Source organism: Topomyia yanbarensis, chromosome 2, assembly GCF_030247195.1.
Source record: "Topomyia yanbarensis strain Yona2022 chromosome 2, ASM3024719v1, whole genome shotgun sequence".
NCBI lineage: Eukaryota > Metazoa > Arthropoda > Insecta > Diptera > Culicidae > Topomyia > Topomyia yanbarensis.
The window spans coordinates 367354578-367360577 of record NC_080671.1 but is presented as its reverse complement, the minus strand read 5'-3'; positions in this window follow the sequence as shown (position 1 = coordinate 367360577).

Sequence of the window (6000 nt, the reverse complement as noted above, 5' to 3'; positions counted from 1 at the left end):
TTCTTTTATCGCCTCGATCGCCGCCCCGTCTGATGATATTGTTATACTGGGCGACTTCAACTTACCTGGCTTGACGTGGTGCCAAGCAAGTAATGGTTTTCTACGATTGGATATCGAAAAATCTGCGCTTATTAACAATGCCAGTTGTATTTTGGACAACTACAGTAGCGCAACTCTTCGGCAAATCAATAATGTCTCCAACGAGAATGGACGTACATTGGACCTCTGCTTTGTAAGTGCCCGGGACTGCGCTCCCTACTGCTGCACTGCACCGACTCCTTTAGTCAAGCAGGTGCGTCATCATCCCCCACTACATCTTGTATTCGCTGGTAACCTAGGAGTTAATTTTGAAGACGTCTCAAGCTCTATCGTCTACGATTTTAAAAACGCTGACTACGACAGCATCGTTAGCACGCTGTTGGATATAAACTGGGACGAAAATATTAACAATGACGACGCGAACGAAGCAGCGATGACGTTTTCTAGTATTCTTAACTACCTTATCGACCGTCATGTACCAAAACGAACAATTAGTACCGATGAACACCCTCCCTGGCAATCAACCGTCCTTAGACGTTTAAAATCTGCCAAACGAGCTGCATTTAAAAAATTCTCGAAGCATAAGACTCTTGCATTACGAAATCACTACTTTCAACTCAACCACGAATACAAACAACAAAGCAGACGCGCCTTTTTTAGACACCTGCGAAACGTCGAGCGTCAACTGAAATCCAAGCCCAAGTCGTTCTGGAAGTATGTTAACGAGCAGCGAAAAGAATCCGGTTTGCCATCTTGTATGTCGTTTAATGGAGTTTTAGGCACTGACACTAAGGAAATTTGCCAACTGTTCTCCGACAAATTTTCAAGCGTTTTTTCCAACGAGCACCTGCCACCACAACAAGTCGCTGCCGCCGCTAATTTAACTCCTTCTCTAGGACGAACCATCAACCGAATTTGTGTCGATAATGCCGCCATTCTTGCAGCAAATGCCAAACTGAAAGCATCTTGTTCCCCGGGTCCAGATGGTGTTCCCTCGATTTTTGTCAAAAAGTGCATCAGCGGGCTTCTTGAACCACTTCGGCGAGTCTTCGAGCTATCACTCACTACTGGTACATTCCCTTCCTGCTGGAAAGCAGCGCACATGTTTCCAGTTCATAAAAAAGGAAACAAATCGAACATTGACAATTATCGGGGAATTTCGTGCTTAAGTGCTGTATCAAAACTGTTCGAGTTGGTTGTGTTAGATCCTATTTTCTTTCACTGCAAACACTACATTGCAGATGACCAACATGGTTTCATGCCTAAACGATCGACAACGACAAACCTGCTCTCGTTCACAACATATGTAATGGATGAATTCGCTGACGGATTGCAAACCGATGCTATTTATATGGATCTATCTGCGGCCTTCGACAAAATCAACCATGATATCGCAATAGCGAAGTTGGACAAACTCGGCATTCATGGACAACTTCTGCGCTGGTTTCGTTCCTACCTCGATGGAAGGCAACTCCAAATCAGCATTAAGGACTGTCTATCTGCACCATTCTTCGCTACATCCGGCATACCACAAGGAAGCCTCCTCTACTTTAATGACGTCAATTTCACATTACAAGGACCCCGCCTTTCTTTCGCCGACGACATGAAAATTTTTCAACAAATACGGGATAAAACCGATGCCGAGCTTCTTCAGAGGGAACTGAACAGCTTTAGTACGTGGTGTGATCTAAACAGAATGGTTTTAAACCCGAGCAAATGCTCAATCGTTACGTTCACGCGGAAACGCCAACCGACTCAGTTTAACTACCATTTCTTCGGCTCGAGCATTCCAAGACACTCTCACATCAAAGATCTCGGAGTCATCATGGATTCGGAATTAACATTCAAACCACATACGTCATACATCGTGGATAAGGCATCACGACAGCTTGGGTTCATCTTCCGAATAGCGAAAAACTTCAGGGACGTATATTGTCTTAAATCGCTTTACTGCGCGTTGGTCCGCTCAACGTTAGAATATTGTTCAGCTGTTTGGAATCCGTACTACCAGAACGGGATTGACAGAATCGAGGCTGTCCAACGCAGGTTCATACGCTTCGCCCTTCGTCATCTCCCATGGCGAAACAGATTTCAGCTGCCGAGCTATGAAAACCGTTGCCAGCTAATACACCTCGATAAACTCAGCATTCGGAGGGACTGCTCTCGAGCCCTGTTCGTCTCGGACTTACTCTCTGCCAGAGTGGATTGCCTTACAATCCTCGGACGTCTGGATCTTCAAGCCCGCGTTAGAGCTCTACGCAATAACTCCCTTCTGCGAGTTCCGTTCAGGAGAACCAACTATGGTTGCCAGAGCGCTGTTACCGGACTCCAACGAATTTTTAACAGTGTGGCGACGGCCTTTGACTTCAACAGGACGCGGAATGCGATAAAAGTGAAAATGTTGTCAATACTAAAATGTTTTTAGTTTAAGCAACCACCATTGGGGCCAAGGGGCCTGTTGGTGAAGGTAATAAACAACATAACATAACTTTATAATTTATTGTTGGACAATGAAATTGCTTGTTTCAAGACGTTTATTATAAATTTACTAGAAGTATTCCGCGTCGAACAATGTGGAAATGTCCTATAATTCTAGGATAGCCACTTTTGTTGGTTAAGCTTTTTCGGGAAATCGGCCGGAATACGAATTACGAATACGAATTAGAACCAACCAGAATTTCCGATTGAACTTTACTTTATCCATAGGTGCACGCAAAGTTCATATATCGATTACTGGAAGCCTATTGGCCGATAGTAGCGCCGGCTAGCGGCTACTTGTTGCCAAAGGCCTTGTTTATGTTATAAAGGCTCGCACAGAGTGAACCCAAATCTACTTATCGAACAGTCAGATGGCTACCTATCGTGCAAAGTAAATAAATATTCTTCTTTCGGAGAACATGCAAAAAATGTATTAGTTAGTTAATATCATGGCGAAATATTTCAATCGTCGAAACAAGACACTGTATTCAGTTTATTATGCTTTTTTGTAACAATGTAAAATAAATTACATGGAATAGTATCAAGAATAAAGTGCTATAAACCACGAAACAGTGGGTTTTCAATTTACTCCATATTAATTTATTGTGTAACTCGGTTGAAGTCACTCAAAATTACAGCAAAAATTATGGGTACCAGAAACAAAGAAGATGGCATCATTTTAGGCAGCGTTGCGCATTCCTCTGTACGGGACTCTATAATACCACAGACACTAATTGTTGTTTGCTTAAAAATGATAGTTATATGTTTTACACATACAATCTGAATTGGATATCATTTATTAATAGCAAAAGTAAAATTACTTTTGGTATGGGTCAAAATCCACATTGAGGGGAAATTCCGGAGAAACTATTGTTGGTTCAGCGCAATTCACAGCAGTCACGAAAGAGTTGACGATACTCCTTTTGTTCACGAGCACTAGATGTGTTTGGTGAATATTGGTTTGGAACTTCCTCTCAACGTGAATTTTGATAATTGTCTTTTAAGCACAAATCTCCGATCAACATGGGGAACGTGCTATTTGAACCAGTCGCTACTGATTCCTGATTCTAGTTCTAGGTTAGTTAGATGAGATATGATTACTATAACAACGTGCTCCGCGTATCAACCTAGGAAAACAACGCATTTTACGCAAGTTAATATTATTATTGAAGCCACACATAAAATACTATCACTTAATTACTTTTGTTTTACTGTATACTGTTCTGCCCAAGTTGTACAGTAATGTTTTCATTTCGAATGGTTACAGTCCAGCGTACCAAGTATTCACGAATAAGCCCACTATTCTGCGATTCAAAATTGCCTTTGAATATACTTAAAACCCAGATATGTTTACCCGGCTATGCTGTGTACAATATGACCACAGCTGATGGACATTTGGGCTACAAAATTTATGTAAAAAATAAGTGTAAACGTCTATTACCTGGGGTATGGCAGTATTCTCACATACATTAACGCGCAATTTTTCTCCCATCCGAATATATTTGACTGCAGCGTCTGAAGGACGTCCGTCAGATGGCTTCCGTATAATTTGGTAAAACCCAACTTTCTCTGGCTTTTCAATATAGTATTAGCTCCTCTTCAAAGGCTTCGAAATACAAAAAAACGAAAGCGTATTCGAAACTGATCGTTCGTATAAACTGTTTCCGCAAAACAATCGATGAATGATCGTAAAGGCTCCTTCTCCGCAAGTTTGTTTGTAATATCTAGCATGAGATCCTTTTCATTACACTCCTGATTCAGAGCGGCCCAAGGAGCGGCCGTAGTATGTGCTTCAGACAATAACTTCTGGGTAAACATTAGTTATTAGAATTCATTGTCCGTTCCGAACCCATAACATTTCTTAGAATTTTTATTACATAGAGAATTTTAGCATATTTCTCGACAAACGTATGATTACGGCCTAAAAGCCAACTGTTAAAATCCACTTTGAATGGAAATTCCGGACAAACCGTTACACGCCAATCACAAATGTTGGTAGTAAACGAAAGAGAAAAGTTTTCTCTTTCCGTATCTGTTGTGAACTGTGTTCAGCTAGTAACGGTTTGTCTGGAATTTCCATTCAAAGTGGATTTTGACAGTTGGCTTTTAGGCCGTAATCATATGTTTGTCGAGATTTGAACAAAAAATGTCTTATTCAATTCAATAATACAATGTTTATTGCTCCAAACGGCAAAATTGATGGTATGAGCATTTTTTTCATTGAAGCAATAATTAACTTTTAATCTCAATAAACATTTCCAGTTTGAATAATTTTACAATCATTGCAATAAAATATTTTTAGAAAAGAGAACGATGTTTGTTACTGAAATGGTTTTATTAAATTCAATAAATAAATGTATTTTCTTTCTAGCAATATTTTTTCACTGAATAAAGTCCATATCATTGAAAAAACGAATATTTTATTGCATGATTGCAAAAAAGTGTAACGTAACTATAATAACTACCGGTGTAAAAACAGATTATTATTTTGGCAACCTATTTACCAACGAACGGTGCGAAAACGGGTGTCTAAATAAAATATTATCGTTTAGCGTAATCAAAATACACACGCATTTGCTTACGCACCGGTGCTGATAGTCTAATGTATGTATTTACAAGACATATTAATCTTACATTCGTATTTCATAACGATTCAATAACAATACGCACATATAACTTATGTGTGCGCATACATAGTTTATACAGTTGACACATAGAAGGTATGTGTGCGCGTGATAACATTAGCATTTCTTCTTCATATGGATTTTGAGTAGTTTGAAGCAGATAGAATTAACGTTACCGTCGTATTCGAGGCCATAATTTAACATTTTAGTTGAAATTTCTTGTCGATTTCAAATATCTTTAACGATTTTATTGAACACGTCCGTTCTTGCCAAATCTAGAACAGTGAATGCATGAGGTAGCTTTCTATTTCCGCTCCCCTCCTTTATTGCGTACACTTCGTTGCGAGTGTCTTCCGGGATCGTGTATGCGTTTATATGCGTTTTCGAACCCTCATTGTTACCTACATTGGATTTACTGTGTATTTTCATGAACCAACTAAGCCACTTGGGTTTCATTGGAAATCTTTCCTCGTTTGTGGCACAGACCTGTTGGTCCAGGTTGGGGGAAATGTTTCAAAGCTTTTTAATTCTGTTTTCTTATTTACTTTCTGTCAACTACCTATGTCATGTCATTGTCATTTATTCACTCAGCATTATTTACTTGTGGTGTTCGAGAGATACTTTTTTTATTTTGCTGTGCCTATTTACTACAGTTACCAGAACTGGACACACCCTCACCAAAGAGCGCCTGTACCATTGGCGACGAACTCTGTGATATTTGTGAGCAAACAGAAGACCTACAGCACACTTCTGCACAAAGTACAACAACCAAAGAGTGAATTACCCAATCATAGAGTATTGCAAACCACTGCGAGATATACTAAAAGAAAACATTGGATGCGATTTGAAGGAAATAGTC